General features: G+C 48.3%; 1 long non-coding RNA gene across 1 annotated transcript; it reads left to right on the forward strand.

Annotated features, from left to right (window-relative positions):
- The first annotated feature begins 2,749 nt into the window (after positions 1–2,749).
- Positions 2,750–10,970, forward strand: LOC139040116 (uncharacterized). Its single transcript, XR_011494007.1, has 3 exons — positions 2,750–2,835; positions 10,195–10,236; positions 10,805–10,970. It is a non-coding gene; the product is annotated as an uncharacterized lncRNA (long non-coding RNA).
- The last annotated feature ends 13,782 nt before the right edge of the window (positions 10,971–24,752 follow it).

Below are 24,752 nucleotides of genomic sequence, written 5' to 3' on the forward strand. Positions count from 1 at the left end.
ATCCAGCAGCCAGAGTGGTCCTTTAAAAACAGAGGTCAAGTCATGTCACTGCTCTGCCCTGAACTCCCCTGAAGGTTCTTCATCGCCAAGAGTAAAAGCCAAATCCTTGCCAACACTACAGGGTCCATGTGATCCGTCCCATCCCCCCATTGCTGGGCTGACCTTGTCCGCCATCTCTGAACTTGATACGCCCATTGTGCCACCTCTCAGGCTAGCGTGCCTCCTGGCTACCCACAGCACTCCTCAACCTCTGTACTTGTCGTCTGGTCCCCGGAGCGCCCTCCTGGTGTCTGGAAGGCTGAGTGGCTTGTTGCATTTAAACATCACCTCTCAGCCAGACCCTCCCAACCACTTTCATTGAATTTGCAAACCCGCCCGGCACTCTCCTCTGCTTCATTTTTCTTCGAGGCAGTTTCCTTCAAACATTCAATGTAATGGACTTACTACTTTGTGTGTCTCTCTTTCCCTGTTATGGACTAAATTTTGTCTCCCTAAAATTCATATGTTGAAGCTCTAACCCCCAATACGACTGTGTTTGGAGATGGGGCCATTGAGGGGGTAATTGAGGTTAAATGAGGCCATAAGGGCGGGGCCCTGATCCAGATAAGACTGGTGGCCTTATAAAAAGAGAAACAGACCCCAGATCTCTCTCTCCCTGCAGGTGCACAGAGGAAACGCCCTCTGCAAGCCGGGAAGAGAGCTCTCACCAGAAACCAGCCCTGATGGCACCATGATCTTGGGCTTCCAACCTCCAGAACCATGAGAAGTAAATTGTTGTTTAAGCTGCCCCATCTGTGGTGTCTTGTGGTGGCGGTCTGAGCAGACGACACATCCCCGTCACCCTGATTGGAATGTCTGCTCCACAAAGACGGACGTTTGGATGTCTTGTTCTGTTCTGTATAACTACCTGCTACAAGCATGCTCCATAAACGTTTGCTGAGTGCATAGATGACTTTGCATCTGGCCCCCACAGGGAATGGGAAGAAGAGTCTTGGGGCTTCTTAAGATGTCTGACCACCACGGGGACAATGAGTCAGTTGGCTGGTGACAATCGCTGCTTTTCCCAGCTCCCTTCCTGGACAGTATTCAGGGGTCTGGCCTGCAACCCCGCATCTGTCAAGATGATTCTCTCTCCTTGCTTCCAACCCTTGGGTAGCCGCTCAGTCCCTGGCTAGCAGATTTTCCAGCTCTGTGTTACCAGATGTAACCAGTTACCTTTGCAGCGTTTCAAAAGTGAAAAACTGCCGCGCGCGCTGCCAGTTACAGATCAGGTGGGTGCCTATTCCCGAGTCCTCTTCCAACACTCCCACCGCAGGTGGCAGTACTTTCAGATGCAAGCCCTGGGGACGCCGAGCTGCCCCTCTGAGCTGGGAGCCTGCCACATTGTGTGAAGCCGAGATAGCAAGGACAGCACAGGTAACCCCCTGCCTGACTCCGCATTGCACACCACCGTTTATTTTCTGCGCCTGGTGCCAACACACGAGACATGTGCCATATGCCCACTTATTTCCAAAGACTCTAGGATTCTAGACGCATCGGCTGCGTTCACACACACAGGGAGGCGTGATCATCGCCGACACATGGAGCGCGCCTGTGTCTGTGTGCCAGGAGGCTCCACGATCCTTTCTGGCCACCTCCAACATGCACATATGGTGTTGGAGGTGTCATAATTCTAGACACATAGCATATGTCCTTGGAGCAGACAAAGCGCTAAATTAATTCTAAACGCTAGTTGTGAGTTTCTTGCCGAAACGCTCCCTCGCTGTATAAATAGCCTTGCACCCTACATTTCCTGTGGCGGGCTCTGCCGAGGCCCAGATATGGGATTCTGCCTTTATTTTTATAGCGCTGAGCAGTCTTCAAAATAGCTTCCTCTCCGTAAAGGGAAATTGGAAAAAAATGATTCAGTGCTCAGTAAAGGGATGTTTGCTGGGTCTAACTCGGAGCCCTCTCCTCTTGTTTCAGCAGGAGGCACCTCGGCCCTCTGAAGGATGCTCCTCCAGATCCTCTAAGGAGGGGCGTCTCATTCAGGTTCTTTCCTTCTCTTCTCCAGGAGAGGCTGCGTCCCCACTGAAATCGGGAGTCTGGGCTTCTTAGCCCAAGTCCTACCTCCTGCTTCCTGCTGAGTTGAGGGTTTGCTCCATATTTGTACTGACCCCATAGGGAACATCGGGGCCTCCTCTGTGAACTTGAGATGCACTGGATTTGGGACCAGAACAAACTAGAATCCTGGTCAGAGGATGCCAGAATGAGGTAGAAAACAGCTCTCTGGGTGTGTGTGTGTAGGGAGTGGGGAAGTGAGGACAGAGGAGCAGGACCCATGGGTCTCAGCCTGACCCGTGGCCCCTCCTCTTCCCTCCCCTCTCCTCTTCTCTCCTCCTCTCCCTTCCCCGCTCCTCTCCCCGCCTCTCCTCTCCTCTTCCCCCCTCTCCCCACCTCCTGTTCCAGCCTCTGGGTTTCCAGCTCACCTTCCCCACAACGGGATCACCCGGGACCTCAGCCGCTCCACGTGGTTATTGTACGGGTCGCAGAAAAGTGGACCCCTCTGGGTGCACACAACTGTAAGGGCGCTTACCTTAGCAAGTGGACCATGCCCTTTGCAGAGAAGTCTCTCCTTCCTCTGAGCAGATGCACAGAGCTCCTTGAATGGAGGAAGGGATGGATTTTGGCTCCTGCTGGCCCTCTCAGCTGGGCGTCTCTGCACAGGGCAGTTTCCAGCCCCATGGCAACAAACCAGGAATGTGACTCCGGCATGTGGCTGAGGCGGCTGCAACCTTCCAGTCTCTCAGGGCAGCTGGCTCCCGGCAGAGGCTAGAGCTCCATGGGTGACGCCAGGTAGGAAGAAATGAGGGGGCATGTGACTGACATTTGCACAGGGGGAGGCCTGAGGGCTGCCCGGCTGTGGAGGCCTGAAGAGCCCCGAGAGATGGTTCTGTTTTCGGGCTCCTCCCGGTCCCAGGCTGAGAAATTGGAGGCAATGGCCTCACACTGGCAGCCTTGGAGCTGCTGCCATTTTCTCCGTGGCCGGGAAATGCACGCGTCTGTGACATGGGGTCCGGCCTCAAGGGGGAAAGGGGGCGAGCAGAACCACCCCCTATACAATGAACCCCTTTTTTTCTGTAACACATCCCCTTTATATATTGACTTTAAACATCATGAGCGGCTTGCATTTCTAAGAAATCACACAATACAGTAATACATTGTAAAATTTTTTTCAAGCAGAACATGGAATAAAAAGGTCAAGTTTCCTCTTATTTCCATCTCTCCACTTTCTCTTCACAGAGGAACCATTGTTGATACTTTTCTCTGTGCCTTTATAGGGTCTTTATTCTCTGCATTTGCATATGTATACACAAGTATGTATAAGTTCAGATACAAGGTTTTACGTAAGTGCAATTAAACTATTTGCATTATTCTGTGACTTGTTTTTCACTGAACTCTTATTTATTGTCTTGGAAGTTTTTCCATGTTTGCACGCTTAGCCACAAAGCCCATTCTTGTTACAGCTGCGTAGTTTTCCACAGTGTGACTGCATCGTGATTTATTTACCCAAGTCTGTTTAGAGGCAATTTGTACTCTTTCCTGTTTTCACTATTGCCATTGCTGCAAATGAATGTCTTTCTGCTCTACTCCTTTGTACGTTTGTGCAAGTGTTTCTACCATACAGGTTGAATTGGCGTCGTTATGTTAAAGGATCAGTGAATTTAAATTCTTAGAGGTGCCCTCCCATTCTCCTCCCCAAATGCTGTACGAATGAAGACTCCCTCCGCTCATGTACGAGAGCTCCTCCTATACCACAGCCTCACCGACATTACGTATTATCAATCTTTTTACTCTTTGCCAATCTGATAGGCACAAATTATATCATTGTTATTGCAATTTGCATTTCCCTATTTAACCACTTAGGCTGAGCATATTTTCATATGTTTATTGGCCAATCATATCTCAGCTATAACTGTGCCTTTTCATATCTGTATGAATTAGGGTGCTTTGGGGGCAAAGAACAGTAAACCGTGACTCAACTGGCTTCTGCAATAAGAGATTTATCTCCTTATAGAAACAAGGGTGGATGAGGAGCTGGAAGATGGTGCAGCTGCATGTAAAACAGTCTGGAGGTTCCTCAAAAAAATAAACATAGAATCACCATGTGATCCAGCAATTCCACTTCTGGGTCTCTACCCAGAAGAGTTGAGAGCAAGGACTCAGAGATGTTTGCACACCCACATCCATAGCAGCCCTATTCATAATAGCCAAAAGATGGAACAATCTAAGTGTCTGTTGATGGATGAACGGATAAACAAAATGTGGTCCTTCCACACAATGGAATATTATTCAGCCTTAAAAAGGAAGGAAATCCTGGCACATGCTACAACATGGACAAATAATTGATGACATTATGTTAAATGAAGTAAGTTAGCCACAAAAGGACAAACACTATATGATTCTGCTTATAGGAGGGACCTAGAGTCGTCAAGTTCACAGAGACGGAAAGCAGAAGGGTGGGTTCCAGGGGCAGGGAGGTTAGTGTTTAATGAGGAAAGAGTCTCAGTTTGGGAAGATGAAAAATTTCTGGCGATGGATGATGGCGCTGGTTGCACAATGATGTGAGGGTACTTAAAAATGGTTACCATGATAAATTTTATGTTACCTGCATTTTGCCACAACTAAAAACAATTTTTTAAGTAAAAAAAAAAAGTCAATTTTTCCACTGGGTTATTTGTCTTTTTCTTTTTGATTTGTAGGAGCTGTTTATATATTATCAAGAGTAATCATTTTTTCTGTTACGGGTGCTAACAATATTTTTTTTCTAGTCTGTTGCTTTTCTTCGAGTGGATTGTATTTATGTAAGGCCAGAACTTAGCTGGAAGTATGCTTTTTCTCCCCAAATCTTGACTTCATTAATAACACAGATGCTTCTCTCTTGCTGAAAAACAAAATTGGAGGCAGCCGGGGGTGAGCGAGGTCACCATCATTGGCTTGCAGGCTTTAAAGGCAGAGGTGTCTCCGATTAGAGGCAGCTGCTGGGAGAGTCATCTGGGAATCTGCAGGCAGCGAGGCAGTCCTGTGTAACCTGCTGGCAGAGGAGAAGAGGGAAGTGGCTGAGCCATTGCAGCCACACAAGGAGGGGCCGCACAGGGAAAGAAACTGCCCTGTCTGACACCCAAGTACAGCTGCCACTGTGTTTCCACACAGCAGGTTTCCATCTAGAAGGTTCCGCTGATGGGGTTCACTAGAGGCCAAAGCTGACTCGCAGGGTGGTGGTCACAAAGATGCAGACACATCTCAAACCTCAGGTGCTTCCAGGAGCCACGCAGGACTGGGGTTGGCGTGATGGGCAGAGAAAATGCCTTTGCAGTGAGTGCGATGCTGACCGGCCTCCGCACGCCCCTGGGAGGTGGAGGGCTGTACGTGATGGTGCCGGAGAATGAAGGGGATGCTTTCACCTCTCATTGGTCTCACTCAACTTGTTCAAAGCCCAGGGGAACAGCAGGGGTGTTATTTAACAGGAGTTCCCTCTGCAACCCCAGAACACTCTTATCTGATATATGTGGACGCAGAGGCTGGAGGGAACCGCAGCTCTCGCATGAGCTGAGATTCCCAGGCTCCAGGTACACTTCTCTGTGTTTTGCAGGTGGAGCGAGCCTATGAGGTTAGAACTGCCATTGCCCCCATTTTACAGATGGGCAAATTAAGGCACGGCCAAGCCAAGGAACCACCAAACAATGCCGCTGCTTTCTCCCCAAGCCCCAGCCCTCTCCTTCCATCTGTAGAAGGCAGAAACCCTTTTGCCAAAACTCTGCTTCCTCTCACATTTGTCTATCAGCTCTCCAACCACAGACACGTTGGCATATTACCTAAAAATTGTTCACCATATACCAGATTGGGGAGGACGTGCTTTACCTGTACCCCACCAGCTGTGCTTCCGTTCGGGACATCCACAGATGCCCTGATGCTGTAGGGGGAACCACGGTCGTGTGCCTGTATGCAGGGACGTGCATTTTCTGCAGAAAGAATGCATGCCTCTCACCAGCCTCTCAAAGGCATCCTCCGAGAGGTTAAGAACCACTGTTCTAGGCTAATGGCCGTTTCTAAGGTGAGTGATGGGTGGAAGGTGAGATGCCTGAGTCTCAAGATCACAGGAGCTGCAGCCTGGGCTTGCGAGGGGTACCAGCAAGAGAAGGAGCATTGGGTCAAAGTCGCCCACCGAAATCCTGTGTGATTCCAGGCTGGTTTCCTACCCCCTCTGAATACTGCATGCTCATTTGTAAAAATGAGGCCCTCTTTGCAGGGTGGGTGTGAGGAGTAAATGAAAGGAAGCACTTAAGGCCCCCTGCCCAGCTCTCAACCCCATGTCCGTTTCCTCTCCTGCCTCCAGGAAAGGCTCTCTCTTCTTTGCCAAGTCCCCCCCTCCAGCCTGTGCATCACGTCATGTCTTTAGTTTTCTTCTTCCTTCCCAGCGCACCCCACCCTCTGTCAGTATCACAGCTACTGGCACTCGCAGCCAGGACAGAGAAGGAAGGGGCAAAGCCTTCATTCATTTTAAAATCTTTGAGCAGCCGCAGTTAACATTTGGGAAGAAGCTGCAATTACCAGCTCCTTGAGGTCTGTGCTTTCAAATATTCCTGATGCTTCTCTCCTCTGCTGACCCCTCCCTGGTCATGAATAACCAAGAGCCTGGTGATGGTCAAATTGCTTTATGCAACTGCGAAAAGCAAACATCTGGGGGAAACTATCTCACAGGCCCCAGACACACGACATCCAAGGAGGATACTAACAAGAGAGGGCGGTAAGAGACGTGCATTTCCTCTTCGGCCACATCCCAGCCTAAACCAGCCATCCCCAAATGGCTTCCACCTGCTTCTGGCCCATGGCGGTAAGAGCAGGTGCACTCGAGGGGCCTCAGCCCATTAATCTAATCTCACTCACGGCCCTAATGCTGGAGGACATTTATGGCCCGATCCAGTCCTTGTGCCTCGTCTCCTTGGAGTCTCTGCTTTGTTAACATTCAGCTTCCATATTTTCTGGTGACAGACTAGGTCATATCTATGGCAAAGGGCACTCTGAAATTACATCCCATCCTCGTTATTAAACTAAACACATACTGACCTTAGAGTGGTGATTTGTTCTTAATTCAGATGGGAGGATCAAGACCAGAGGTGAAGACAGGAAAATGCCCCACCCTCAGATTTCCCGGCCACACCCACCTGAGCCTAAGTGGTGCCCTATGACTGGTTCGGGCCAACAGATAGCCAGCAGAGGTGGTGTGTGCCACTTCCAGGCAGGAGTCATTAAGAGCTGGTGCAAGGCGTTCCCAGTTTCTCTTCCCGGTCACAGAATTGTGGGGGCCACGTGTTGAGGTGGTCGAGCGGCGTAGGAAAGCAGCCTGAATGATTGAGTCACTGATTGGGAGACTGTTTTAAAAGATAGTGTTTTAATAGAAAACTTGAAGTCCAGTAAGGCCGGCAGATCAGGAGAGGACTGCCGTTGAAAAGATGGTTTTTTACTCACAGATCCCAAGAGAAGGGGACATATAACGCTATGCAGGGCCACATGGGAAGCACCAGGGTTGGTCGGGAGGCAGAGGGAGGGGAGGATTGTGGACAGGAGCCTTTATTGTGGTTTCCATGGGAAGGCAGGCTTAGGACTGGCTGGGTTGGACAATTCCAGCAGGCTCTAGGGCAGAGGGGCTGTTCCTAGCTGTGTGGAGCCCGGCCCTGGGTGATGAGGGCCTGAGTGTAAGGGCCCCGTGGAGGAAGGCGTCGGGGCATGGGCTCTGGGTTGGCTAATTTGTGTGTGAAAAGCGTGTTCACGGAACAATGGTTTGCCACCTGTAGGAATTCACTAGCCCTGGGAGGGGCAGTGCCTGCAGTGTCAGCAGGGCCCTAGATGTGACAGCATTGGAACAAAGACAATAAAGGACACGGTTGACACAAAGACAACTCACAGTGAACTCCACGGGAGGGAAATTTGCCTTTGTTTTGTTAAGCCACGGAGATCGGGAGCTGGTTTACCATGGCAGTGCACTAGTGTGGGAACACAAGGAGAAGCATGGCCACGTGGATGGAGAGCTGAGCCTCAGCATCAGTGTGGCGTCTGTGAAGTTCATTCATTCATTTATTCACTCATTCGTTCCTTCATATATCAACCAATGGTTGTTGCACACCAGCTGTGTGTCAGGCCCAGCGCTGGGTGTGGACTCCCAGAGGTCAAACACTAGCCCTGCCCTCATGGAAGCACACAGTCGTCTGAGAAAGTGGCGTGTCAAAGGATATGATGATAGAGAGTGAAGACTGCCATGCAGAGGCTGGGTCTGCAGTGGCTAAACAGAGGAGGCGGTGATGACTGGGGCAGAGGAATCAGGGAGGGCTTCTCAGAGGAAGTGACATTTGAGTGTGGTCTTGATGGAGCTGTGGAAGCGTTCCCGCACAGAGACAATGGGTGTGGATGTTCTGGGTAGTCTAGGAAGAGCAGAGATGAAGGCACATCTGGGCTTTGCCAAGAGTTCAGTCAGGCAAAAAAAAATCCGATTAAAAAAATGGGCAAAGGACCTGAATAGATATTTTTCCAAAAAAGACCTACAAATGGTCAAGAGGTACCTGAAAAGATGCTCAATATCATTCATCATCAGGGAAATTCAAGTCAAAACCACAATGGGTTATCACCTCACACCTGTCAGAATGGCTATCATCAAAAAGACAAGAGATGACAAGTGTTGGCGAGGGTGTGGAGACAAGGCAACCCTTGTGCCCTGCTGATGAGAATGTAAATTGGTGCAGCCCCTGCGGAACACAGTATGGAGGGTCCTCAAAAATTGGTAACAGAACTACCATATGGTCCAGCAATCCCACCTCCGGGTGTATACCCAAAAGGGAGTGAAACCAGTATCTTGAGGACATCGCCCCACTCCCATATTCGTTGCAGCATTACTCACAACAGTCAAGACGTGGAAATAAGCTAAGTGTCCATTGACAGATAAATGGCTGAAGAAAATGCGGACTATTGCTCAGCCTTAAAAAAGAAGGAAATCCCGCCATTTGTGACAACATGGATAAACCTGGAGGACGTTATGCTAAGTGAAAGGAGCCAGACACAGAAAGAGAAAAACTATAGGATCTCGCGTATATGGAGAATCTAAAGACGTCAAACTCATTGAACCAGAGAGTGGAACAGCTGTTACCACGGGAAATGGGGAGATGCCGGTCATAGGGGACAATCTTCCAGCTAGAAGAAGAGTAAGTTCTGGGGTTGTAACGTCCAGCACGGGGACTGTGGTTAACGATACTGCATCTTATGCTTGAAAGTTGGTCAGAGAGCAGATCTTAAATGTTCTTGTCACACACGCAAAACACGGTAACCGTGTGAGGTGATGGATGTGTTAACCTGATTGTAGTAATCATTTCACAGTGTATCCATATAGTAAATCGCCGTGTTGCACACTTTAATAAAATGCACTCTGTACAAGCTAAAGATATACAATTTTTTTTTGTCATCATACAAGCTGGGGGAAAAAAAAATCCTTCGGTGGGGCTGGAACAGAAATGCATGGGGAGTATGGTCACAGACATGGCTGGAGGCCAGGCAGGTTGACGTCTGAGAAGCTCTGAGGGCAGTGACAGGGCCCTGGGCTCCATGCTGTAGGATGCTTAGAGGTGCCATGATGACATTGGCAGTCACAGCCCTTTCTTCTCGTGTCCCTCTTTCAGTGGCCCCTCTATTAGATTTGCAGTGTTCATCCAGCCCGTCTTGTTACAGTTAGGGGGAAAAAAAACCCTTAAGCTCCTCTGTTCTAAGGCAGGGATAGTAAATACTCTCTTCCCTTCTAGCACCCATGGCAGACATCACTAATCAATCAATAATCTTCTCATCAGAGGCCAGATTGAGCCTCAGAGGCCTTCTCAACACAGTGCTTCAGGCAACAACTCCCCATAAGTCCAGATTGGCATGCTTGTCAAATTCGGGGTCATTTCTGTTTTAAGGGGTTAAGGACATAGTGTTCTCTTTCTAGAAGTATTTTTATTAAAAAAAGAAGAAGATGACCCAGCAGGGGGAGGGCAAAGTTTAATCAAAGGAATAATAGCCAGTGGTGGAGAACTCAGAAGTTTCTTCTGTGTGGGAAAGCGAGGATGCTCTTTTTGTTTTCTCATTTTCCTGCCTCCATTGTCACCAAAAATGTTTCTGATGTTTCTTTTCCAGGCCAAAGTAAACACCACAGAGCAAATAAGAGACATCTCCATGGTAAGTTCCTCCCACATTGTCTCCCTTTGTGTCCCCCATGATGCCTATGACCGTGCAGGCAAAGAAGAGACACTCAAGGGGCTGGCCTGGTGGCACAGTGGTTAAGTTCCCACGCTCTGCTTTGGCAGCCTGGGGTTCGCAGGTTCAGATCCTGGGTGTGGACCTACACACTGCTCATCAAGCCATGCTGTGGCAGCATCCTACACACAAAATAGGGGAAGATGGGCAGAGGTTTTTAACTAGCTCAGGGACAATCTTCCATACCGAAAAGAAAAAAAAAAGAGGCTGAATAAATGTTTATTGATTGAATCTCAATGGCAATTTTATCCGCCACCCTTAGGGAAGCCGAGTAGAAACGAAATTCACCTCCATATATTGCCAAAATGCATTGATTACCAATAAACCAAGGTCTTGTGACAGCCCAGACCTGCGAGATGCATGTTTTTCAAAAGCCACAAGAATCACGATTCATGTGGCCCCTTGGTCACTTGGGGCCTCGTACACTTGTTCATTGGCTCTCCTGTGTTAGCTCTGAAGGGACAGTAACATGGTCATTTCCACTGCGCAGTGTCCTACAACTTGGCCCAATACATAGAAGGCTCTCAATCAATACTTGTGGATGAATGATGGAGCTGCTGGTAGCACGGCAAGACGCACGAGGTGGGGTTCCTACCCTGCTCCCCAGTCAGGAGCCGAGGCGTAGACAGGTACGGCTAGAACATGTGAAAAAGGTCAAGCGCTGGGAGGGTGTTTATTCCCCTGTCCCAGGTCACAGAGTGTCTGTGAGGCTGGGGTGCCGGTGGGGGCACTTGCAGAGGCAGAGGGGGTGCCCTGGAAGAGCAGGTGGGAGGGGTGGTGGGGACATGATGGGTTCAGTCCCGAGCTCGGCGAACTTGATGTGCTGGTGGGATCTGCTTGGGGAGCTCAGGGATGGTGGGGACAGAAATCATGCCACTGCTCAGATTCTTGCAGCAGAGGGAGGAAGGGAAGCTGGAGGAAGAGGCAGAGAAGGGACAGTTGGAGGAAGAGGAGGAGAGCCAGAGACGAAGAGACTTCCACGAATAAGAGGCTGGCACCTTCATCAGGGAGATGGACGTGGGACTTCCGGGAATAAGCTGGGGCCCCGCATCAGAAGCGCGGCAAGAAGGAGAGATGGCCCCAGGGTGTGGATGCCAACTGTGGACATCATGGGACTCTTCATTTGGAGGCTCCACTCCCTCTTCCAGGCCCCGAGGCCGGAGCAAGGGCCTTCCAGCACTGTCCAGTCTGCTCCCCCCAGCCTGCCTTTGCACAGTAAAATGGCTAAATTTCCCCAGAATGCAACCAACCAGAGAACCAAAGACTGTCTCCTGTTGCCAACCTCTTTCTTGGGTTGCTAGGACCAGCCGCCTGTCCCGGGGTCAAATATTCGTGGTGTGATTTAATCAGAGGCTTCTGGTGCCTTTGCAAATCTAACAGGAGCACGTGTGAACTCCGCTGCCCCTTTCTCTCAGCCCTGTGGAGATCCGGTCAGAGGCCCCGAATGTTTTCACTGACCCAGAGCGGGGAGCTGGATCACAGAAACATTAACACACGGAGACCGGTCCAGCTGCAACTGATCCCACAGCCTGGGTGGCAGTGTTTCCTGGAAAATGGGGCTGGGGGGCAGAGAATGAGCCCAGGAACCCCCAGCTTGGAAATAAGGGGGCCCAGAGCACGGGAAGCCCTGATGCTGTGCATCTTGGATCCAAGGTCTCCGAATGCTTCCATCGTCTGTGCTGAGAGCGGGCAAGCAGCCTCTTGCTGGGGGTCTGCTTCTCATTCTAACACCGTGGACAGGGACCCTGCTCTGGAGCGCTTCTGTCCTCTGAGCCACCTGACAGTGTCATGGGAAAGGTGACACTGTCCCTGGAGGGGAGGACAATAGCCTCTCTTCCTGCTCTCCCTCCACACACGCACACACCCCTCACCTCCCTGGTCCAGATGAGTCAAGGGTGAGGGACCCGAGGGTGACTGGGAAGAGGCTCAGGCGACAGGTCGAGTTGAGTTTAGAGAACAAATCAGAAGGGAAGGAGGCCTCGGGGTAAGAGAGAGCAATGCAGCAGTGTCTTATCCGACTTCCTCCAAAAGCAAACGCTGCACCGAAGATCAGTGGGCACGGTTTATCGGGAGGTGCAGGGAAGGGCTGGAAGGGACGCGGGACTAGAAGGCAGCCCACACAGGGTGCGCTGTTAAGCCAGTTACCACGTGGGCAATGGGAGAGGAACCTGCAGGAAAATTCTGGGAAATGGCACGAAGCACCTGCCTCAGATGATCCCTGGCTTGGATGAGGGGCCTGGGTGTTTGCACCCCTCTGTGGGTGAAAAGGCTGCCTCCGGGGGAGAGTGGCTCCCAGGCAACTGTGGTCTGCCATTTTCCAGCTGCCCAAGGGCAGCTCTCTGACAACAATGAGGCCTTTGCAAATCAGGCTGGTGTGCGTGGGACAGACGGGGGAGGTCCCAGAGAGCGACCCCAAAGCATTGCGAGGGGTCCAGGACAGTCGGGGAGTTTAGAGTGGAAAGATTTTGGTAGGAGGCTGGAGCGGCCAGCAGGGGCCAGACCGTGGAGGCGTTGATGGCAGGCGAGGCTGCGGGGCTCCAGCGTGTCCACCTGGGGAGCCGCGGACGGAGGCAAATTTGCGTTTTGTGAAGCTTGTTTCAGGCTACAGTGAGGAGAAGAGATCGGACGGGGTGGGGACAGAGATTTGTAGCCAGTTCTAAGCGCCACCTCCACCCCACCCACTGAGCCCTAAGTCTCCAGTTCTGAGCCTGCTGTGACCTCTGACCCCTGCCCTGGTGTGCCTCACCGCAGCTCTGACATCCACCTTCTGCCCCTAGGGACGGTGAGAAGCATTTCTAGAAGCATGACCCTGGTAGACTGTAAAATTGCCTCCACTTTGCAATGCGACTTTGAGGCTCTTCCCATCGACAGGGGGAGTCCATTTCCCCACCCCTGAATCTGGGACTTGTGTTGGCCAATAGAATTTGGCAGAAGTGACACTGTATTGTGAGCCTGGGCCCCAAGAGGTTTTGCAAACTTCTGCTGTCTTTTTGGAACTCCGTGGCCATCACATGAACACGCCTGGGCTAACCTGCTGGATAATGAGAGCCACCACCCCCTGTGTGAGTTATCTCTTGTTGCATGACAAATGACCCCAAAACTAAGCAGGAAAAACCAACACGCATTTATTATCTCACAGTTTCTGTGGATCAGGAGTCAAGGCTTGGCTTAGCTGGGTCCTCTGGCTTGGAGGCTCCCTCTGGGCTCGTCTGGGACCAACGTCAGAACAAAGTTCACCTGGGGCCAAATCCACTTCCAGGCTCCATCAGCAGGTATTGGTAGGATCCAGTTCCCCTCTGGCTGTTGGCCAGAGGCAGGCCCCGGTTCCTTGCCATATCACTTCTGCATGGGGCATCTCACAGCATGGCAGCTGGCTTTGTCAAAATGACAAAGTGAGAGAGAGGCAGAGAGAGAGAAGGAACTGTCAAGATGGAAGCTGCCGTCCTTTGGCACCTCCTCTCAGAAGTGACATCCCACCACTTTTGCTGTGTTCTTTTTGTTAGGAGTGGGCCAGTAGGTCCAGCCCACCCTCAGTGCTTATTAAGAACTGCCTCCTCCACGAAGCTTCCTCGGACCCTCCTGTCTTGAGGAGCCCCCTTTGTCTGCCCCCGTAGCATTTGGTGCCTGTGCCACCACTGGGCATTTATCATTTCCTTTGTGGAACATCTTATCGTGTGTTTGGCACAGCCAGGCATCAACGCTGGCCTTGGTGGCTCCCTCTATGTCCTGCAAGATCTCCCTTACCAACCGATCCAGCTGCTCATCCCTCGTGGGAGACACGAGACCACAAGTTCTGGGTGCCATTTCCAATTCTCTATGCCTTGGCTCACCCAGAATCATGCCATTCATTTCACGGAAACGTCAGGAGTTACCTAATTTTGAGTCCACTCTACATATTACACAGGCATGCCCTTTTAAAAAACTTTTTCTTTTGAGATAATAGTAAATACATATATAGTTGTAAGAAATAATGCAGAGGGATCCTGTTTACCCTTCACCTACTTTCCCCCAATGATACCAACTTGCATATTACAATGTCACAACAGAAAATTGACACTGATAAGATCCACCAACAGTATTCAGATTTCCCCAGTGTCACATGCACTCATTTGCATGCGTGTATATGTGTGTATTTAGTTCTGTGCAATTTTTCAACATGTCGATTGTGTGGCCACTGCCACCCACAGTTAACACACAACGGTCCCTTCAGAAGGATCCCTCATGCTGCCTTTTTGTAGTCAGAGCCGTCTCTCCACCCAGCTCATCCCCTGGAAGCCGCTGGCGACCGTAAATCTGCTCTCCATCTCTAACGTTATCATTTCAAGAGGGTTATATAAATGGAATCATATGCTATGTAATCTCTTGAAATTTGGCTTTTTATCACTCAGCGTAATTCCCTTGAGAGCCATCCAAATTATACTATGTATCAACAGTCTGTCCTTTTTTTATTGCTGAGTACTATTCCACGGTATGGACATACTGCCATTTGCTTAATCATACACCCTTTGAGGGACTTTTGGGTTGTTTCCAATTTGGGGCTATTATGAATAAAGTTGCTATAAACATTCGTGTATAGATTTTAGTGTGAACATAAGTTTTAATTTCTCTGGGATAAATGCCCAGGAGTGCAATTGCCAGGTCCAATGATAAGCACCTGTTTAGTTTTATAAGAAACTGCCACCTCTTTTCCAGAGTGGTTATGCTGTTTTACATTCCCCCCAGCATTATAGGAGTGACTCAGTTTCCCCACATCCTCATCGGCATTTGATGTTATCACTATTGTTTATTGGAGCCATCTGACAGGCACGTAGTGGTAGGTCATTGTGGCTTTAATTTGCATTTCCCTGCTGGCTAACGATGTTAAGCATCTTTTCATATTCTTATTTACCTTGTGTGTATCCTCTTCCGTGAGATGTTTGTTCATGCCTTCTGCCAATTTTCTAATTGTATTGTTTGTTTATTTACTGTGAATTTTGAGAGATCTTTATATATTCTAGATATGGGTCCTTTGTCAGATATGTGGTTTGCAATTATTTCCTCCCAGTCCGCAGGTTGTCTTTTTATCCTCGTAACAGGGTTTTTCACAAAGTTTTTAATTCTGATGAGGTCCAATTAACTAATTTTTCCTTCTTTTAAATGTGCTTTCAATAATCTCTGTCTAGCCCTAGCCACTGAAGATTTTCTCCTGTTTTCTTCTAAAAGTTGCATGATTGTATTTTTACGTTTAAGTCGATGATCCATTTTGAGTTGATTTTTGTCTACAGTGTGAGGTCCTATTTAGGTCTTCTCCTATATATTTTATCAGTATTTTGTACTTTTCAGGATACAGATCCTGTACGTGTTTTCTTAGATTTGTACCTAAGCATTTCACTTTCTTTGGAGCAATTGTTAATGCTTTTAATTTCACTTTGCACGTGTTCATTGTTAGTACATTGAAATGTGATTGATTTTTGTGAGTTGATCTTGTGTCATGTGACCTTGCAGAAGTCACTTATTAGTTCTAGGAGGTTTTTTTTAGACTTAGTATTTGCTACATAAATAATCACGCCAACTGAAAATAGTGACAGTTCTATTTCTTCTCTTCCAATCTATATGTCTTTTGTTTCCTTTTCTTGCCTTATTGTGTTAGCTAGAATCTCCAGTACTATGTTGAATACAGTGGTGAGAGAAGAAGACATTCTTCCTTTGTTTCCAATCTTAGGAGGAAAGCATTTAGTATTTCACCATTAAGTACGATGTTATCTGAAGCTTTTTGGTAGATGCTTTTTATCAAGTTGAGGAAATCCCCCACTATTCCTAGTTTTCTGAGAGTTTTTATAATGAATGGATGTTGGATTTTTCCAAATGAGGTCGGGTTTTTTGGCATAAAGTGATAAGATCGTATTTTCTTCCTTAGCCTGTTAATATGGTAGATTACATTGATTTTTGAATATTGAATGAGCCTTGTGTCCCTGGAATAAATCCCATTTGGCCATGGTGTACAGTTCTTTTTTTATATATATAACTGGACTCAAGTTGCTAAAATTTTTGTTGAGGATTTTTGCATATAAATTCCTGAGAGCTATTGGCTTGTACTTTTTTCTTTTCACTATCTTCTTCTGGTTTTTGTGTCAGGGAAATATTAGTCTCATAAAATGAGCTGGAAGCGTTGCTTTCTCTTATGTTTTCTGGGAGAGGTTGTGTAAAACGATTAGTTGCTGTAAGGATTCCCATAAACATACACAGTTTGTTATAGTCGACTGGTATTGATACATTACCACTTGAATAAAGTGTAAAAACCTTACTACCACTTTAACCTTCTCATTTAAAATGTATATGTATACAATTGTCTTAAGTGTATTGAGGACCACATCATTTGCTACAGTTTTTGCTTCAATTACCAAATGTGATTTAAGATACTCATGAGAAGTATAGTCCATTATATTTGTCACTGTTTTTACACATTCTAAAGATGTTTTTTCCTCCCTGAAGTTTCAAGCTTTCTCGAAACAAATGAAAAAATAGAAATTCTCAGTAAAGAAATAAAAGTTACAAAAAAAGCTTCTGTTCAGATAACTTCTTTTACCCAATTTTTCAAGGATACAGTTACCAATAATAAATTCTCTTAGTTTGCCTTCGTCTGAGAATGTCTTTCTTTCCCCTTCATTTTTGAAGGATATTTTCTCCAAATATAGAATCCACAGTTGACAGTTCTTTTTACAGTACTTGAAAAATGCTGAGCCACTTCCTTCTGGCCTCCATAGTTTGGGATGAGAAATCTGCTATTATTCAAATTGATGTTCCCACATAAGTAACGTGTCGTTCCTGAATGCTTTCAATATTTTCTCTTTGTCTTATTTTGCGGAAGTGTAGTTATTATGTGGATTTCTTTACATTTATCCTGGATTCACTCAGCTTTTCGAGTCTGTAGTTTACGTCTTTCTTCAAATTTGGCGAGCTTTCAGCCATTAATTCTTGGAATACTTTTTCAGTCCTGCTCTTTCTTCTCCTTTTGGGACTTAGAAGATTTGAATGTTAATTCTTATTGTCTCCAGGTCCCTGAGAATCTGGGGGTTTTTCCAGGTTATTTTCTCTCTATTATTCAGATTAAAAAAATTCCATTTTGATCTGTCTTCCAGTTTGCTTGTTCTCTCCACTCTCTATTGAGCCCATTTGGTGAGGTTTTTCCTTTTCCCTACTTAATATGTTTTTCAGTTTTTAAATTTCCATTTGGTTATTTCTTATAACTTCTGTTTCTTTACTGAGAGTTTCTATTTTTCATTTATTTCCAAAGCATTCATAATTGCTTGTTGAAGCATTTTTACGATGGCAGCTTTTAAATTCTTGATAATTCCAGTCTTCGACTGATGTCCGTATTGGTTGACTGCCAATTGGCCGGTTGGTTGATTGCCTGTTGATTGTCCTTTTTTCCTCCAGGTTGAGATTATCCCAGTTCTTGACGTGAGGAGTGGTTTTCGAACCTACCCTGGGAATTTGGGGTATTGTATTATGAGACTCTGGATTCTATTCAGTTTTTCTTTCTGAGCAGGCAGTCTCCCTGTTGAGATGCAGCATGAGAGCTGGATGGGTTATATGTTCATCTTTCCACTGAGCCCCACTGACACCATCCTGGCAGAAGTGGAGTGCTGACTCACACTGCCTCATTGCAGCTGGGTGGGTGACACTTAGCTCTCCCCTGGGCTCTGCTGACACCTTCCCAATGAAAGTAGAGAACAACTTGTGCCATCTTGTTGTCTCTGAGCTCCCCTGCTGGGCTCCACTGACATAGGGATGGGACAAGTGGGGAGCCGACTCCTCCTGCTTTGTCGTTGCAGCGTGGGGGGCAGAAGCCCCACTGACACCAGGGGAGAGGCGAGGGGAACTCTTCTCATGCTTCTTTGTTGTGTCGTGTCCAGGAATTTTGAGCTGTCAGAGGGAGGACTTGGGACAAATGGGGTTGCTCTATCTTGTCCAGAGCTGGAAGTTCAGGTGTGGCATGACCTTTCTATTCTCTTTCTATCTGTAAAATGGGCGTAATAACACCTACTCCATCTGCACCGCAGAACCGTTTTGAGAATTAACGTTGATGTTCTTGTCTCTGAAAGTATGCTGGGAAATGTTATACTAGTAGAGACTTTTGTAATAATGATTGTCATTTCTGAAACTCGGGTCTGGCAAGATGGAGCTTGAGAAGAGACAGGATAAGTGGCAGGGCCCCTCCATCTCCATCTATCAATTTAATATTGGGGAAGATAAACCTGACAGCCAGAGCCAGCCTCCTGTTCCGGAGTCCCTGTTTCTTTTGAGTCTGTGGCGACCTTTCTCTTGACGAGCAATAACCCTGGAGAAAGCTAGAGGAAAAACGAAGATTAAGGTCATGGCAAGGAGAGAGCAGTAAAGTAGCCTTAAAGAGCCTAATAAACCAGGATAATTGAATGTCGTAAGGATCATGGCTGGGACAAGGGGGGTGCCTGCAGTGCCATTTCCAGGAAAACAAACACAAAATGGACATAACGCTGAAGCCAGGAGGGGAGGAACAAATCATAATGGGGACCCAGAGCAGATAGGGACAGCTGTTCAGAATGGTCAGGAGTGGCCCTGTCCTACTTAGGAACATGGGACAGGACTACCAATTGGAGTGGCCCAAATATGACCAATCGGGATGACCGATTTGTCATTGTCATTGGGTCTCATTTGTCATTGACCCCCATTCCAGGCAAGCAAAGGGTTCTGGATTTCCTGTGTTTGAGTCACAGCTCTGCCACCTTCTGTCTGTGTGATCTTGGGTAAGCTCCCTAACCCCTCTGAGCCTCAGATTCTCCTTCCAGAAGATGAAGTTAATAAAGCTTCCAACCCCACAGGGTGTTTTGAGAGTCAAAGGTGAGACAGAGAGCGGTTCATCCAACCTGCCCATGGCAGGTGCTTGATGTGTGAGGTGGTTCCCTTCCTGACTCCAGGCCCGGGACTTTGACCTCCGTCTAGGCTGGGCTCCAGCTGTGAGAGGCACATGGTCAAGCCCTTACGTGTTCTGCCATCGTATCCTCCATTTAGTGGTCTAGAGTTGGGAAGGGCCAGCCAAGGTCATGGCGCCCTAATCTCCTCTCCAAAATACCCTCCATTCTGGTCCCCTGGTTCCTCTTCCTCCCCTGTCCCAGGGGGTCTCCCAATGAGCTCACTGTGTGGGGGACTCTGAAGGCCTGTGGAAGGGGCGTTCCTAGACCAGAGTGGGGACCTGGGGCAAACCAAGGGCTGGTTCCCCCTCCCACCCCCTACCCTTTGTCTGGGGGCTTATGAAGCTCGAGATGCCTCACTAAGCTGTAAGCTCGGGAGACGGGGCTGGGTCTGTCCTAGGCGTGGTTGAGACCCCCACAGTGCTACATTGGCGTCGATTCCTACCAGCTAGGGAGAGCCACCTGGAATTTTCAGGAATCTTGTCAACGGGTTGCCAAACACAGCTATTATTAAACGTTCGATGATAAAAACTTAAAATTAAATAAATTATACCGAAAACAGGATAATGAATACTCAAAACTCACCACTTCCTAACTATTGTACAATTATCTCTGGTCTTGGGGTTATTGATGTCTAGCGCATCTGTAGGGTGGATGTCCTGTAGAGGAGTGCGGTACTGTCATGTCCTGATGGGAGCTTGACATCGGCCATGATGGGAGTACTTACACCACAGCAATCCACAAACACTACCAGAGTTTGATTTATTGTTTGGTTGACTGTCTAGATTTAAGACAGTGATACAGAAAAGGTTAATAACGTAGTTTAACGTAAAAGCATGTTGGGGCCAGCCCGGTGGCACAGCGGTTAAGTTCACACATTCTGCTTCAGTGGCCCAGGGTTCACCGGTTCCATCCCGGATGCGGACATGGCACTGCTTGGCACGCCGTGCTGTAGTAGGCGTCCCACATATAACGTAGAGGAAGATGGGCATGGATGTTAGCTCAGGGCCAGTCTTCCTCAGCAAAAAGAGGAGGATTGGCAGCAGTTAGCTCAGGGCTAATCTTCCTCAAAAAAAAAAAAGTGTGTCGTGTTAAATTGTAAATAGCACAAAGAATTAAAGAAACGTTTTCCAGTATTTGGTACTATTATCAGATTCACAAAGATGTCAGTCATATCACTGACAAAAGAGCGAAGTTTGCCGTACACCTTTGTTGTTTTATTTTTGTCTTAACATTAATGAAAATACTAACTGCCATTCATGATGGGGTTTCTCTCATAGAGCCCATTGTTAGACATTAACCAGCACACCACCACCCCACGTCTGGCACAGTACCTCCCCGAGGGCACGTGCTCAAGAAATACTTTCTGGGTGACTGAAATCAATGAAAACAAGCCACAAAAGGACACGTGGGCCATTGTACCCATTTTGTCTTTGTGGCGCGGTGGCCTTGCGTGTTTCGGGTGCCGTCTCCCTCCCCGTCCCTGCCCTATGCCCTCTTGCCCTTGTTCAGCTGTGCTCTGTCCCAGGGCTTCTTGAGCTATAATGTGCACACAAATCACCTGGGGGTCTTGTTAACATGCAGGTTCTGACGCAACGGGTCTGTGGCAGGGACCAAGATTTGCATTTCTAACAAGCTCCCAGGTGACGTTGGTGCTGGTCATGGACCACTCTTTGAGCAACAAGGTTCCAGCAACACCAACCTCCTTCTAACACGCGGCGTCAGGGCCGCCATGTGACTTTTGAACTTGCCACGTCTTTACCTGCAGTGCCGGTCCCCTGGTCTTCACATGACTGGCTTCCATGCATCTGTCAGGTCTCTGCTCAAATGTCCCCCGTCAGAAAGAAAGTCCTTCCCCGATTCCTCACGCTAACATAGCATCCCATCTCAGTTCTCTGTGTAATATTAGCTGACACTCCATCTTTATGCGTTGTCGGCTCCCCTCACTAGGATGTAAGCTCCGTGGGAGCTCTCCTGCCCACTCTGGTGACTTTAGAATGGAAGGGGCTCAATAAACACCTGTCAAACGATAGCGGTGACGCTACTGATATTCAGGGTGGCGGGAGCCAGAGTGCCGGAAGGGATGCTGGGGAAGGAGGCGGTCATGGGATGGGGATATTTACAACTCAACCATGTCAATGAGCACTTCTGTTACATCAGAGACAGTGGAGGCCTCTGTTGAATCATTTTGGTTCTTCCATAGTCATCGCCCACTAACAAGAGTGCAAGCTCCCACCGCCAACAGTTGCCCCCACGACTCCCTCCCCAGGCAGGCTTTCCTGGTGCATGTGGAAGGAAGAATAATGGGACCCAGCTGAGGCTCCGAGTAAGGGCTGGCAAGGTCTCAGCTTTCTTTATGGTTTCTCTAGAGTTTCGCACAAATGTGGGTCACGGGGCTCGGATGCCTAGCACCTGGAGGCACATTCTGGCCACCCTTGTTTTTCTCAATTGTGTTTTCTCTCCGGAACTAAGTGGGGCTGTGGATCATGTTACTCTCCACCGCTGACTCAGCCAAGAGATGCCTGGAGCTCTGTTTGGTTTTGATGAAGTCTCTGGAGCATCCTGAAGTTCCCATGTGACCACTCTTAACATTAAATCAACATGTGGAGTGGCTTTTGTTGTTTTTATCCTTATGGAACCAAGGTTTCAACTAAAATCAGCAGATACCATTCGACACCCCTACTGTGTGCAGGCACGTGTTGCATTTCATTTAATCCCCCCAACACTCCTAGGGAACAGAATCTCATGCGATCTCATTTTAGAGATGAGACACCTGAAGCTCAGAGAAGTTAAGGCACTTGCCCGTGGTTAAACAGGAAGTGGGGGGAATCATCACTCCAGGAGTCACAAACTCAGCCGCCTAGGGCAGAGGTCAGCAAACTTTGTTTGTTAAGGGCCAGATCATGGATATTTTAGGTTTTACAGGCCAGACAGTCTCTGTGCAGCTACTCAGCTCTGCCATGGTAATGTGAAAGCAACCATGGACAATCTGTAAACAAATGAGCATGGCTGCATTCTAATGAAACTTTACCCAGGAAGACAGGTGTCGGGCCAGACTGGGTCTGTGGGCGTAGTTTGCTGAGCCCTCACCTTAAGAGGCCATCAGATAAAGTCAATGAGGCAAACAGGCTGGAAGCCAAAAAAAACCTGATATGCATTCTTGTTCTAGCTTTTCTCCCTCCCAGTTTAGACAGAGGCGTGAGGACACAGCGCAAATGCCTGATGCATGGCCACCAGCACGGCACCCATGTCACGAAGCTGAGAGGGGTGGCGCCCCCATGTCCCATTGATGAGCACCAGCTGATATGCAGCTACAGCGTCTTATGCTGCAGCCACAAGCATGCAGCCAGTGGGGCTAGTTTGCAAGAGAAGCCCCAGGTCTGGGTTTGGGGTGTGTGTCTGTGGGCGTGTATGTGTGCAATATCTCCTTTCTTTCATGTTGGCTCAAACTAGTAAAAGAAAACCAAAACTCCTGTACAGACCAAGGAGAAGATGTCCGAGGATTGGCTCCCGCCCGCAGGCTGCCAGCTGACAACCTCTGCACTCTGAAAACAACGCTGCATTTATTAAGTAATAATTCATCTGTTTTCCCATATTTTATTTATCAAAGGGCTCAGTAACTGTCAAGCGGAACTTCTTATCAGCAGAAACTGACCAGTGGACAAGTGTTACCTCCCAGGCTGATTGTAAATCCTGGCAAACCAGGCAACCCTGACGTTTTAATTAGCTGGAACATTCTTATCAGCGGTCAATCCTGAACATGCCATTTCGCATTGTTTGTGAACCCTTAATTGGGAATCTCTGATTTGGTCCCTCCAGGGCCACCTCATTCACATGGGCTCACCCTCGTTATTTTACTGCTGCGGCTGCCTTTATATTATTCAACACACCGCCGACACCATCAGGGTGAGCACAACCTCCTCAAAATGCGCAGCCAGTGTAGCATCCTCAGTTGCTGGAACTAAAAAAGGGAAAAAGGGGCTCTGTTTGCTGCAGCACCAGCAAAAAAAAAAAAAAAAATACAGAAAATGCTTTTTCGACACAGAACAAATAATTACTCCAGACCAAGCAAGGCAGAGGACAGATTTCCTCTTATTTGGGCTCGTGGTGAAGCTGCAGAATTCTATAGCGGGAACTGGATTGTGCGAAGTCACTGTCAGCTATTCTCAATGCACCATGTCACCGCAGAAAAGGAGGAAAGAGGTGACATCCTAGGAAAGTGCAGAAATGAACAAATTAAGCAGGTGGGGTTGAGTTCACTCTCACTTCCAAAGAAAGTCCCTCTTCAGTTGATACGAGGCTTGTGGGCTTTCTTGAAGTCTGCTTGAAGGTCTGGAGTGAAAATACCCATCACGGCGTGCCCCACCCACACCCCTTTTGAAGAGAAATTGCCTCCCGCTGTCTTGGTGTCTGAGCAGCCATCTTTTTCATCATGTGACCTCACCTGGCCCAGCAGATGGGACCGGAGGTAAGGACTTGACTGAGGCAGCCAATCCAGAGGGTGACCAGCAGCCTGCAGTGTCACACGAGGAGGTGAAAGACCCAGTCAGAAACCCTGTAACAGGAAACGCAGAGAGACGTTGTCAGCTGCCGTGGGCTCCACGCTGCAAGGCCATGGCAAATGTGGGCTATCTGGATGCCGTGTTCCAGCTGAAGTTATGGAGCAGCCAAAACAGGAGGAGCCAGAGTCAGTGGGAGGTGGAAGGAGAGGATGAAGGAGCTGTGCGGGAAAAGGTGGAGATGCTCGAGGAGCGGAGGGAGGAGCAGCTGCTCATCTCCCAGAAGGCCCAGTTCTAACATGGCTCCTCTGTGGAGACAGGGGGCAGGAGGGGTCCTCTGTTTCTTGTGGATTGGTCCAGAAAGACCGAGGCCTTCTAGAGAACCATAACTCTTGAGAGATCCCCGTCAAATAAAAAACAAATCCAGCTTTAGTAAGGAAAGACTTTATTCAGAAGGATTGTTGCAGACAGGAAGGAGGGGTGGGGTACTCTTGCCGTGGGGGGACCTCTGACCACAGAGCTGCAGCCGCGGCAGGTTAGGCAAAGGGGTTCTCTTTTATGGGGAGTAGTTTGAACGAGAGTGGGATAGAGATGATGCAACAGTAGATCAGAGAACGTCTTACCCTGACGCCAGCCTGTTCTCAGGAGCGGCTGTCTGCCAGCTCACCCCGACGCTGGGCCAAAGTTCAGGCACCTGCAGGAGGGAGAGAAGCTGAACCCAAATTTGGTGCACAAGCGTTTGTTCCAGTTGACCGGTGGGGACAAGCTGTCCAGCTACTCATTTGTGAAGCAAAGGAAGGGAATTTGGAGGGTGTGTGTCTGGCCTTGCTGCACGTAAATAAGGCAGCAGCATCCTCGAATCTTATCTGAGTGACATGGCGAAGGGTGTTTCTTTGCAGTAAGCCGTGTCCAGAACACCAAAGGCAGGGGATTTCTTTTTTCTTTTATTTCTTCGGTTTTATTTAGGTATAATTGATATACAGTACTGTATAAGTTTAAAGTATACAGC

The sequence above is a fragment of the Equus asinus genome, chromosome 14, assembly GCF_041296235.1.
Source record: "Equus asinus isolate D_3611 breed Donkey chromosome 14, EquAss-T2T_v2, whole genome shotgun sequence".
NCBI classification, from domain to species: Eukaryota; Metazoa; Chordata; class Mammalia; order Perissodactyla; family Equidae; genus Equus; species Equus asinus.